At 41.0% G+C, this 13,075-nt stretch overlaps 1 protein-coding gene across 1 annotated transcript in view; it reads left to right on the forward strand.

Moving 5' to 3' along the window:
• Rock2 (Rho associated coiled-coil containing protein kinase 2) overlaps positions 1-13,075 on the forward strand; it is a 107,966-nt gene that overhangs the window by 3,200 nt on the left and 91,691 nt on the right. The window lies entirely within an intron of this gene.

Raw genomic sequence — 13,075 nt, forward strand, 5'->3', positions numbered from 1 at the left:
AAAAAAAAAAAAGAAAATGGTTTCATTTACAACTGTTTCTGGTTATGAAATTTTGAGTGGGTATGATTATCATTTGACTTTGCCATCAGGAAAGTGCCAGCAGTCACCAAGCATAAATAGAGCAGGATTCCAAGTCTGTCTCGATGTGGAGGTTAGCCTTGCCTCTTTGCAGAAGCTTCTAGTACTTTCATGTGGGCCCTTAAATTAGTCTGAAGAGAATGTGCCTATCTCTTTTTGTGGTTGCAGATTGTGAGCTGCTTGATACTATCTAAAAATAGTTTTGAGAAGGGCTTGTGTAATACTTGGAGTGGGGTGGGGGCCTTGGGTGACCCACTTTTGTAGCACTTGACACCTGTGGGTAAAGACCTGTGCTTTGTTGTGGAGACTCGAGGCTCCCACTGCTTGCCTATTATGGTAAAAAGAATTGCGTTTTAGCGTTATGTTGGAGAAATGGCTTTCTAAAGCCTGTGCTTCTGGATTTTGATGTATTTTACTCTTTCCAGGAGTACTCTTTCCAGTTACCTAATCTGTAGGATTGAGGCAAACTGCTTAACACTCACATGGATGGGTAGAGGTGATTTAACATTTATTTACAACTTTCATTGCCTTAGAAAGCATTTAATTTGAGGGATGTCAGCATACCTGTAGACTATATATTGCTCATCTCAGTGCATAGGGTTTTTGTTTGTTTGTTTTTAGCTTGGTGCTGCCTATTTACTAATTAAAATAAAACTATACTTTTTCTCATTATATATTAAGAGAATATTTCAGAGATGCAACAAAAATGAAGTAGAAGAGTTGCAAATTGTTTTACACATCTCTTTTAAAGGTTGGACATTTATAACATATGGATTAGTTTACTTTAAAGCTTACATTTTTATAATTAGAAAATCTTGAATTAAAGTGATACGAAGTTTATATTTAGGTAAAATTGAATTTCTTTGCAGGTCCACAGTTCCTTATTCACAAATCTGATATATAAAAAGCTCCAGAAACCAAGTTTTTGCTAAGACTTACTGGTGGGTGACATTTGACCTGATTTGATGTTAGGCTGTCTACTCCGTTCATCCCTCTTGATGTAGCCAGTAATAGCTTTCACTGGAGAAACATTCCTGTGCTTGATTTCAGGGTGCTGGTTCAGATTCCCAGGAGAGTTTTTGGGAACACAAGTATAAGTACAATGTTACCTTTCTAAAATCCAAAAGACACCTTGCAGTTTGAAACATCTTGGTCCTGTAGTACAGCCAGGGTAGACTAATGAAGGAAACGCAGACTGGTAGCTATCTGAATAGTTGTAAAGAATAGTGGATATTATCTTGAAAGATGTCTTGGTTACTTGCTTGTTGGTGGGACAAAATACCTGACACCTTCAGGTAGGAAGGAGGAAGGGTTTATTTTAGCTCACAGCTAGAGATTTCAGTTCAAGGCAGGGTGGCATGGCAGAGGGTTATCATAGAGGAGAACCGGTCCGTGGCAGGGCAGGCGGGAGGCAGCAGCAGCAGCAGCAGCAGCGAAACAGTAGGAACAAGCCTCTGTCCCTTCCAGGCTGCCCTCTATCCCTCTATTCCCTCTGACCCTCCCAGGCTTCAAGCCTTTTGGGTGGTGCCCCCCGCACCTATGTTGGGGCTTCACATTATTCACGCTTATATTAGAAGTTTGATATATGTATTTTTAGGTCAAAAGTACGTTTAAAAAATTACACTATATGTGCTTTGTCTTTTAAAAAAGTGCTTAGTGAATAATAAGTTTTTATGTAGTCAAATTTATCTTAGTGTCACAGGAAATTCCTCATTACCATGTTTATAATAGGTACCTACCTAACTGTAGTCCTCTGCTGGCTTTGTTTTTATTGGTAGTTTTTATTCCATTTGGAATTCTGATGGAAAGTGAAGTAGGGGGACCAAAGATCTTATCAGAAGATTTGTCTAAGTATTGGAATTTCTAGAATATTAATTGGAAGCTATCTTTAAATTTTTTTTTTTTTAATTTTTTTTGTGTACTGTCAGGGCCTCACACTTGCCAGGCAAGCACTGTGCTGCTGAGCTGTATCCTGGGCCTTTAACCTTTATACGATTTTTTTCTATTTGGAAAGTGGTGGTTGGGAAGAGACAGAGACAGAGAGCAAGTAAGAGAGAGATGATACAGATTGGTCTCCGTTTGAGCCTCTCCGTATCACCCCTCCCCATGGAAATTGTACTCTGTGAACACTGCGAGATGACCCATGACTTACGGTGGGGTTATGTTCTGATGAACCCGTCCTAAAGTGGAAATGTGGTTAGGCCGAAATGCATTGAATAATGCCTCCAACTTGCTTATCGAAGTACAGTATAGTTGTTTTCCCCTTGATTTCCTATTTGGGAGCTGTAGCATGGTGCTCTGGGACCCCTGTACAACACACCTTTGCCCCGGGAAAAGAGCAAAACTCAAGTGTGATTCTACAGGGTGTGCATCACTTTTGCACTGTCAGAAAGTTGAGAAACCTAAGTTGAATCTTCTAAGTTGGGGACCTCGTGTATATTGAAAACTTTTCTGTAGTGACATTGAAGGCATACATGTATGGGCTGTTAGTGGTACGGCCTGTTGGTGAAGAGATGGGATGGCCCGGTGCGACTTGAAGCTTTAGAAAGTGATACTGAGGAACCCTTCCCTCGGCAGGCCTGTGGGCTGGCTGGCGTACTGTGTGGAAGCTCGGGACTCACTAGCAGTACCGTGACCCTCGGGCTCCGGTTGTCATTCATCCTTCGTAGGGAGCGTTCTTCTTGCCTTTCCTCTGTCCGCCCCCCTTGATCAGATTCTATAGCTATTTTTGCCAATTCTGCAGTTGGCCCTTCTCAGTAACTCTCACCTTTGTGAAAAGTGTTTGGTTCCCCATGGTTAGCATTTCTCTGTGGGTGTGAGTGTGCTGACAAGAAAATACTAGAATTCCTTTTTGATTCTTTGTTGATCATCTTTTAGGAAATGAAGTCTAAGCCTTAATGGTTTATGGCTTGTTGCTTCCTTCTGCTAATAGGGTTGGATATCTAAATATATTATACTTTTTTGTTACAGTTGATTCATCATTTTGTATTTACTGTCTCATTTTCATTATTTTCTGAGTTTCGGACTTCTTCAGTTATAAAGCAAGAGATGGAAATTTTCTTTTTAAGGCACTAATGCTTTGGAACCAGCACGTCATTATTGGGGCCATTTTTTTACTCCCACGGAAGTGAAGAACAGAAAAACCTTCAGCAGTGCTTTATGTAGAAGGAAACAGGCCAGAGCAGGTTGGTATCATCTTAATCACTTAGGTGATATGTTGAGGGATGCTTACTACACGAAACATTTTTATATACGTCTTGGCTAGGACTACTGTGTACTATAGAAATAGATTCTTGTTTGATGTAGTCCAAAGTAAACACTTGGATATGTGTCCGCGTCACTTAGTTCTTACCTAAGCATGGCAAAGAAGACGTGTAGACGCCTGTACATGCGGAGAGGTTGGGCTTGGGAAGTCGAACCAGCTGAAGGGCATGGAGGAAAAGTAAACTAATTTGGACATTTTCTGGGTTGTAAGGAAACTGTGTCTTGGAAAAGATTTAAGCTAATTTTATTTTGCATTTTAGGTAAAGTACAGACACTTTGTGTGGGCTGAACAGCCTTGATCACTCTCATGTGTCATCTGTTCCCCCCAGCTTAACTTTTCTTCTGGTCAGTCATGTGCAGTTCTTCATGAGCCTAGGAGATCCCTGTGTGGGGCCAGCGCTGCTGAGTAAGGATGGGTGAGACGCTTTAAAGTGTCACACTGGTTGTTATTAATAGTAAGCAGTATTTGTTTATCAACCAAATTAGAAACAGAGTCAAAGGGCATAGAGATTTTGATCGTGAATCAAGAATATCATTATAAATCATAATGAAGAATGATGTTTTGAAAAATTTTTAGATATTAAGCATTCTCAGTACTAATGTTTTGTTTTGACTTTGGCCTGTTTAGTTTGTACTTTGTGTCTTTTTCTGTTAAATTTGAATTCTTAATTTTTCATGTTCTCTTTGCATTGTATATGAAACAGCTATAGAAGGATTGAGGGTCACAGCATTCTCAGCAGCCTCTGGTGGTGCTCAGTTAGACACAGAACAGACGCAGTGTGCGTGTTGCTTGTAGGAAATCCCTGGTAATTGTTGGCTGTTAATAAATCCAGCTTGCAGACAGTGCAACTGACAGGACATGTTTCTCTTCTTTGCTTTTAGTAGCAACTCTGAAATAAAATTGTGGCTGAGACAAAACAGTTGTTGAAAATAGCCAGGTACCCCTATTTACTAACTTTGCTAGTTTTTTTTATTTTCAACAGCTTTATGGTATACTGTACATACCATAAATTCACCTATTTTAAGTGTACAATTTAATGATTTTTATTAAAATGTTAGGGTCGTGTAACCCTCACCACCGTCCATTTTCATTACTTCCCCAAATTACCTTGAGCAGGTTTAAGTCAGTCCTGGCACCCATTCACAGCCAGCTGCTTGCCCGCTTTCTGTCTCTATAAATTCATTATTTGAAATGGAATCAGATAATATGCAGTAACTTCCTCTGTCTTTCACTTAGAATAATGTTGAATTTGTGTTGTAACATATATCACTTTGTTTTTTGTTCCTTTTCATTGCTGAATAGTATTCCGCTAGGTGGATGCTCTACATTCTGTGAATCTAATGAGGACATATGTTCTCATTTCTCTCGGGCAGATCTCAAGTAACAAGATTGCAGGATAGTATTTTAAGCTTATTCTTTAAATTTGAGAAACAAGAGTCTTCCCACCGATGGTCTTCCTGCTTCGTGGGAAAATCAGAGGCACCAAATGGAGATCCCTAACTCTCATGGTTCTTGACTTGCCAGCTTACCTCCTCAGTATCAGTTGTTCCTCCTTCCATTTCAGTGGATGCGATGCCATCATTCTGTGTCAAGCCCTTCTCCAGCAGCGCTCTGGGTCTCCTTCTCCTTTGTGCTGATTTTCTTGCTGATTTCCAACAACATTGCCCTAGAAAGAGATCTCAGTTATTCTGCCTTCTTGGTCTGTATTTTTCTCCAGGATTTTGCTTCTCATTTATATGCTGGCGACTTCCACCAGATCTGTCTGAAAGCTCACCTTGGAGCTTCAGGCTTCTGTGTCCAGTGACTTCCTGGGCCTCCCACCCATCTGTACTGCAGATACGTATACATATATTTGTCTTGGTACCGGGGATCAAACTCTGGACCTAGCGCCTGCAAGGCATGCGGTGGAACCACTGAGCTAAATCTCTGGCCCAGTACTGGGGATAATTTAAAGAACAGGATTCTCTACTGCTGTACTCTCTCCCCGCTTTGCTCCCAAATGTGCTTTTCATTTCCTCTGGTCTTAGTGACTGTTTCATTGTCCATTTTGGTGTACATCAAGCCAGAATTCTGGGTATCCACCCCTTCTACCTTGTGTTCAGCCTCTAGGTCCCGCCATTGTCAACTCCTAAAAATGATTCACTTCCCTCCCATCCCCTGTTGCTTTCCTGTTTCAGGGACCATCATATTATTTCTGTGTCTTTACAGTATTCTTGTCCAGTTTCCCTTCCACTTGTGTCCTACCCATTTTCCGCTGTCCAGCCAGACCACTTACGGTAAACTGCAGATCTCATTGTACTGCTCCTAACAGAAAATACTTAGGTGACGAGGCACTCATCAGGAGAAAGTTCATTTCTGAATGAAATTCTCTGTGATTTGACTTCTGCTTACTTTTCCAACCCTGTTTCTCTTATGACTTACCCCTTTCTCCCACATTGTAAGCATTTTAAATAGATTTTATTTGGAGTTGCAGTATTGTTCTTACATCTTCAAGATTTTTTTTTTCCCTTTTATGTGTACCTCCTTCTCCTTAAAGTGGAAATAGAATGCTAATTTCTTAAATACTAATCATCAAACAGTTATGTGGAAAAACTTCTGCATTATTATTGTTTGGTTGTTGTCAGATTCTGGATATAGAAGACAAATATTTGTAATAATGTTTTCCAGAAAATGACCTAATTATATGTTTAATTATAATGGACAATTTGTTTATAGAACCCAAAGGGGATTTCCTTTGAGTCGTGTTCCAAGTATAGGTCACTGGTAATGAACTCGTGCTTTTTTTGTGAGCATTCCTCTTTTGGGAAACATGAATAAAGTAGTTGGCTCATGGAAAATGGAAATATAAATACTGGACACAAATCTTCCTGAAACTACAGAAGATTAATTGATATTTTAAACAGAGATTTAATGATGTGTTTGACACCTGTCATATTGAGAGGTTTTTTTATAATACAAATTAAAGTTGTTGTCAGTAGCAATAATAGTAGCAGTAACAAGATGTGTATTTTCTAATGTGTGCCAGGCAGTGCTAGGAAGACTTCACTAATTGGTTAGATTTCTGTGTCATTTTCCCAGTGACATCAGAATGCAGTGTTGTTTTCAGATTGGCCTCTTTCACATTTTGATGGGACTTAAGTTCCTTCTTTGTCTTTTATGGCTTGGTAGTTCATTCCATTGTTTGGATGTACCACAGTTTATCCGTTTACCTACTGACTTGGTTGTATTCACGTTTTAGAAGTTGTGAATAAAGCTGCTGTGAACATCTCTGTGTAGGTTTTATGTGAACATAAATTTTGAGCTCCTTTTGGTAAATCCCTAGTGCTCTTGCTGGATTGTATGGTAAGGTCAGACTCTGGTACCATAGTGTTCTGGAAAAGGAAAGAGACAGCAGAAAGAGCCATGGTTATAAGGAAGATATGAATAGGGGGAGCACAGATTTTCAAGACAGTGAAGATACTGTGTGTGCCACTTAATGGTGACACACGTTTTTCTGAAATCATGGGATATACAACTCCAAGGGTGAATCTTAATGTGAATTTTGGGCTTTGGGTGAAAATGATATGTCTTTGTAGCTTTATCAGTTTATGAAAAATATGCCATTCATGTAGGGGATGTTGATGAGGGAAGCTGTGTGGGGGAGGACCAAAGGGATATTTCTATACCCTCCTGTAAATTTTCCGTGAGCCACCAGAGCGCTCTGAAAAGAACAACAACATGATCTTTAAAAATATTCTGTACTTAGAAATACTTTGAATTCAGGTATGGCGTCAGACATTTCTAAAAAATCATGTACCCTTCTCAGTACAATAGAGTTAGCTGTATACCTTTTGCAAACATAAGAAATCTGTTACCTGTCTATATTAAAAGTTGTATTAATGTCAAAGTCTGGGTTGAGGCCCAGGTTGTAGCTCAGTGTTAAACATCAATTCAATCCCCAGCACCAAAAAATGAAACAAAATCCACCAAAAAAACCCCCCAAAAGTTTCTCCGCCAAAGCAACAAAACTAGGCAAGATGATGCACATCTGTAGTTCCAGAACTTTGGGAGGCTGAGGCAGGAGGATTACAAGTTGGAGCCCAGCCTGGGCAACTAGGTGAGTTGGGAAGAGCCTGTCTCAAAATAAAATATGTATGGGCTGGGGATTTAGCTCAGTGGTTCTGCTGCCTGCCTCTCAAGCGCAAGGTCCCGGGTTCGATCTCTGTTACGGGGTGGGTGGTAGTGGTAGTGGTGGTGGTGTGTGTGTGTGTGTATATTTGTAAAGGCCCTGATACAGGCAGAACTGGAAAAGACTCATTGTTAGTAATTTCCAAGATAGTGTTCTTTTTTCATTATCATGCTTACTTTCTAAAGTAATTAACACTGTTGTTTGACCATTATCCTTTAGTCTTCTCCCAAAGAGTGTAGGTACCATTTGCCCCTCCTATGTACAAGTAGAGAAAGCATGAATGGCATTTATTTGCAATCCTCAGTATGATGGGTAATTCAAGAACAGCACGGGATCCCTTTTTATAAGTCTTTTAAGGCTTGTGTGGAATTCCGAAAGTTAATCAATCTTAGGATAATGAAGCTGCCATCTGAATCCTGGATTTTGTCTAATTTCTTCCCTGTTGGCACTGAGCTTTTTCATTATTGGTGATGAGCAATATTACCTCCCAGGTTGCTGCCAAGAATTAATGTATAGAGAACTGTTATTTTGTTTGTTTGTTTGTTTGTTTGTTTGTTTTTTGAGACAGGGTCTCACTATGTAGTTGAGACTGACCTGGAAGTCACTATTTACCCCAGGCTGGTCTTGAACTCACAGAGATTCTCCTGCCTCAGCCTCCCGAGTGCTGGGATTACAGGCGTGTGCCATCACACCCAGCCTGTAAAACAGTTTTTAATTCCTAATTTCTGGGATTATTTTGTGTTAGATTGCTAGCTTATGGTTTTCTTTTCTAAAAATACTGCTTTAGTGTTCATGTCCCCTAAAATAGATGTCTTTGTTTTATGCCTACTTATTGTGCCTGACTTGATGGGAATCCTTTCTAGCAGTGCAGGCTCTTTTCCTTTGCTCCTCACCACGTGTGCCTCTTGTGTGGGTGAGCATGGCGCTTCACCTCAGCCTAGCTACCCAGCTGTTTCACTCCCTCTTTTTCCTGATCCAGTCTGCCGCACACGTTCCCTGAAGCTGTCTAGAGTCTAGAGTGTGTGGAACCCACTTCCTGTTCCCCGACTGTGCTCACCAGCAGCGTTCACCCTGAGAAAACTTGTGGGCTCCAGTCCTAACCTCACCTCAAAGTTTGCCGCATGATGTCTGCATTAGTATTTTCACATTGTTCTGGTAATCTTTGGAAACAAAAGGCATCATCTGCTCTTAGTGGTGTTTTCATTTACAAAATACAGCAATTCTGGATTGTTGAAATTGTCAACTCGTAGACAATGTAGCATTCTTGTGTGTGATTGGAGAGACACTTAAGACCAACTGGGTGCTGCAGTTACCCTCACAGTGAAAAGGATGGCAAGAGAAGTGGGACATAAATGTAATATTTTGGTGCAGCAATGGTGTTCTGCTTTGTGTTTTTCTGTGCTTTGAAATTTACCACATGAAAAAAGTTATTAAATATTGGCCATCATGTACATTTCTGTTACATTAGAGACAAGTTCACTTCCAAACTATCTCCAAGAATAGTTTTCATATTTTATTTTCACATTTAAAACCAGATTTGTTTCAGCCCTGAAGAGCATGTTTACATAAAATTAAATGAACACTGGCAAGGAGCTGACCTCCCCCCCCAAATAGGAAATGTTACTGTTTATAGGAACTTTGATTTTTCTTAGAAAGAGTATCACCAACATCTTGCTTATATTAATAATGCGTATACACACACACACACACACACACACACACACACACACACACACGGGGGCGTGGGGGGGAAGGCATGCTGGTAACAATGTAGACTCTTTCGCTTTGCCTTAATAACATAGTAACATTCTTTTTTAAATACTGCCCATCTCTTAATGCCTCCAGTGTCATTTTTCTTGCACATTTGCCTATGGGTGGCCCAAAGAACAATTCCATGTTTTCCAAAAGTCCTAGGGAACATGTAGCAGGTGCCCCTCCTCTTTTATGTGGATCATATTGGGGAATTCTGGAAGAGGTGGTTCAAGTTTCTGCTGTGTCCTGGTTTGTGTGGTATTGCTCTCTTCATGCTACTGTTTCTCTGTCTCTTAGGAGCTTCTTTTTCTGACTAGTTTGTATCAATGTGATTATGACCTGCTTTACTATTTTCTTATTTCTCATCTTGTATTATTTGAGCTTCTTGATATGAAATAGTTTTTAGTTTTCATCACATAATAAGGATTTTGAGCTCTTATTTCTTCACATAGTTTTTTTCTATTCTGTTTCCTTTCTAGTGATTCCAGGTACATATATATTAAATTGCTGCATGTGGTGCGATAGCATAGTCTTATTTTGTCTCCCTGCCCCCATACTTCATTTTCATAACCCTTATTTATCCTAGGTTCCCGTGTCCTTTCTTCCACACTTCCTAGCTATACCATGCAGTATATTTTTTTATCTTACACACAGTACTTTTTATCTCCAGAATTTGGCTGTGTGCCCTTTTCGTATAGTGCATGTTTTGTTTGTTTGTTTGTTCTTGTCTCACTAGGTAGTTGAGACTGACTTGGAACTCACTGTGTAGCCCAGGCTGGTCTTGAATTTACAGCGATCCTCCTGCCTGAGCCTCCCGAGTGCTAGGGTTACAGGTGTGCACCACCAGGCCCAGCTTAATAGTGTATGTCTTTATTGAACATTTTCATTGTTTACTGAACCATTCCATTCAATTTCAATGTAAAGTGGCAATAATAGTACATTCACAATATTGTGCAACTGTCACTATCTGTTTCTGAAACTCTTTCATCGCCCAAAACAGGAACACGAGTCATTCAGCAATAATTCCCTGTCACTTATCTGGCCCCCTGGTACACCCTTTATTATTTTCTGTTTCTAAATTTGCACATGCGTGCATTTCTGTGTGTATTGCCTACAAAGGTATACAATACTTGCTGTTCTATGTCCAGCTTATTTCACAGAGCATACTGTTTTTAAGATCCATGTTGAAGCATGTACCAGTTATTTTTTAATGTCCTGTAGCCTTTTGGAGAGGGTACCGGGGATCAAACTCAGGACCTTGTGCTTGTGAGGCAGGCGCTGGTGCCCCTGAGCTACATCCCTGGCCCTGTCTTATAGCCTTTTGAACAAAGGGAATACATACATTACTGCCTTAATATTATTATTATTTATATAATGTTTGTCATTGGCCCATTCACTTTCAGTTCACATTGTTTCTGTTCAGCATGTACATCTTCCTGCTTCTTGGCTTATGTGATAATTGTTTATTGGTTGTTGGACATTACTAGTTTATACTTTTTAAAACATTTTTACTGTTTTGCTTTTCGGTGCTGGGGATCAAACTTGGGACCTTGGGCTTGTGAGGCAGGCTGTGGGACCATTGAGCTAAATCCCCGGCCCTTTTATTGGTGTTTTGAGATAAGTTCTTACTGTGTAGCCCTGGCTGACTTTGAACTCACTATGTAGCCCAGGCTGGCCTCAAACTCCTGGCAATCCTCCTGGCTCAGCCTCCCAAGTTCTGGGATTACAGGTATGCACCACCATGCCTGGCTAGTCCATACTTTTTCAGTACTAGAGATTTTGTATTTTTATGAATGGCCTTGAGATGGAAGTAATTATGATTCATCCTTGGAGGATGTAGTTGTAATTTTTGCAGTTTGACCCTTTTGTGCCTTGCTTTCTCCTATGCGTAAATAGTTCATCTGGGGCTAATGTTTCTGTGTCACTGAGGCAGAACTCTTCTGAGTACTGCTGTGGTTTAAATGTCTCCACTAAAACTCTGGTGAACTTTAAGGGCCATTGCAGCAGTGTTTGGAGGTGATGAGCATGAGGGCTCTGCCTTCAGGTGTGGGGCGTTGCTGTCACTGGAGAGTGGGGTCCTGACCTACAGTGAGCTCAGCCCGACCTCTCCCGGGAGTGTGCTCTCTCATCTTCCCCCGTGGACGTCATAGGTAGGAGGGCCTCCTCAGACTCAGCCCTTGGCTTTGGACTTCCTGGCCTCCAGAACCACAAGCTAGATAAGCTTATTTATTCTGTCACAGCAGCAGAAGACACTATGACAAGTACTGGATCTCAGGTCCCCTGAATCATAAGGATTTCCTTCTGGCTAGAATGACAAGAACTGTTTACTCATCTGCGCTGGGAAATCTACTCACACAGATGCACTGAGAGTTCCCTTCTGAAGACTCAGGCGTTCACATCTGTGTCTTTCTGAATGCCCCTCCTCCCTGGGCTCCAGCTCTGCCCCTGCTCGCTTGGTCAGCCAGTGCAGTCGGGATGGTCTTCATGTGGTGAGCTGCATTCATCGCAGGCTTGCTGGTCACTCCTCTCGCGGGGCTGACATCCAGAATCTTAGTGTTTCACTTTTTTTTCCCTGGTGGTTTAGTATTTTTTTTTAAGGTTAGAGTAGGGTAGGTGTCTGAAAGGGAATCCCATAGACATTTAGTAAAAACACATTTGACCTGAGTAAGACTTACATGAAGTAACTTTATTCTGGGCCATAACTGATGTGAAGTGTTGTCCTTACGATCTCATGAAAAGAACCCAGTGTTGGTGTCGTCTTTATATTTTAATGTTGAATTGTTTAAGATGAGATCTAATCTAGCTAATGAGATAGTGCTATTGAGAAAACCTGCTCTGATTGATTGATTGATTGACCGATTGAGACAGGGTCTGGCTTTGTAATTCAGGCTGCCCTTGAAAGCACTATGAACTTCCGGCTGGCCTCGAACTTGCAGCAGTCCTCCTGCCTCAGCATCCCTAGTGCTGAGATTATAGGTGTGCACCATCACCTGTGGCTCTAATTTAAAAAACTGAAGAAGTATACGAGAAGTCCAGCGTGAGGAAGTAACCGCTTCAGCTAAAGCTGACCCGGAATGAGAAATTAGATTCATTTATAGGAAAATGGATACATATTGAGGATATACTCCTAAGTGAAATACATAAGGCACACGTGTAATTACTGAATAGTTTCTCGGGTGTGAAAAACTATAATAGCAAATAAGATCCTAATGAGATAATTGACCATGTGAAATAGGAAGAAGGGCTAAAGGTGTAGGGGAAGCGGGAAGGGTAGGGGAAAGGGAATAAGGGAAAAGAAAAAAATAGGAGAAAATGAAAAAATGGAAATAAAGTGTTTGTAAATGGGGAGGGGAGGAGGGGGTGAAGGGAGGGCAGGGACAAGGGGAGAAAATGAGAACCAAAGACCTGCCATGTAAAGGTACAGGATCCCAATAATGAATGTAACTGTACTGTATACCTAAAATGTACCAATAAACTCGATTAAAAAAATTGAAGAAGTACATCAGCGGCAGTCTTGTTGTGGCCCAAATGTCTGTGATCTTCTGATTCTGCACTAGGAGAACCCTTAGGGTTTGGGCTGCATGGGATGATGTTCTGTGTTTGGCAGTGTTTGTGGCTGTGTCACATTGGTGAGTAGCTTCAAGGAAGGATCCCTACAGGGGGTGAATTTGCATGTGCACCTTCCTGCATTTCTCTCCAGGGTGCTGCTGGGCTTGTTCCCCTGTCACACGGCACCACGAAGTTCAAGCAGCTTCTGCGGTAACAGCTGAGCTGTCGGGTCCCTTAGAGCAGGAGCAACCTCACTGAGCCAG

The sequence above is a fragment of the Fukomys damarensis genome, unplaced genomic scaffold, assembly GCF_012274545.1.
Source record: "Fukomys damarensis isolate Sample0158 unplaced genomic scaffold, DMR_v1.0_HiC HiC_scaffold_25, whole genome shotgun sequence".
Lineage (NCBI taxonomy): Eukaryota > Metazoa > Chordata > Mammalia > Rodentia > Bathyergidae > Fukomys > Fukomys damarensis.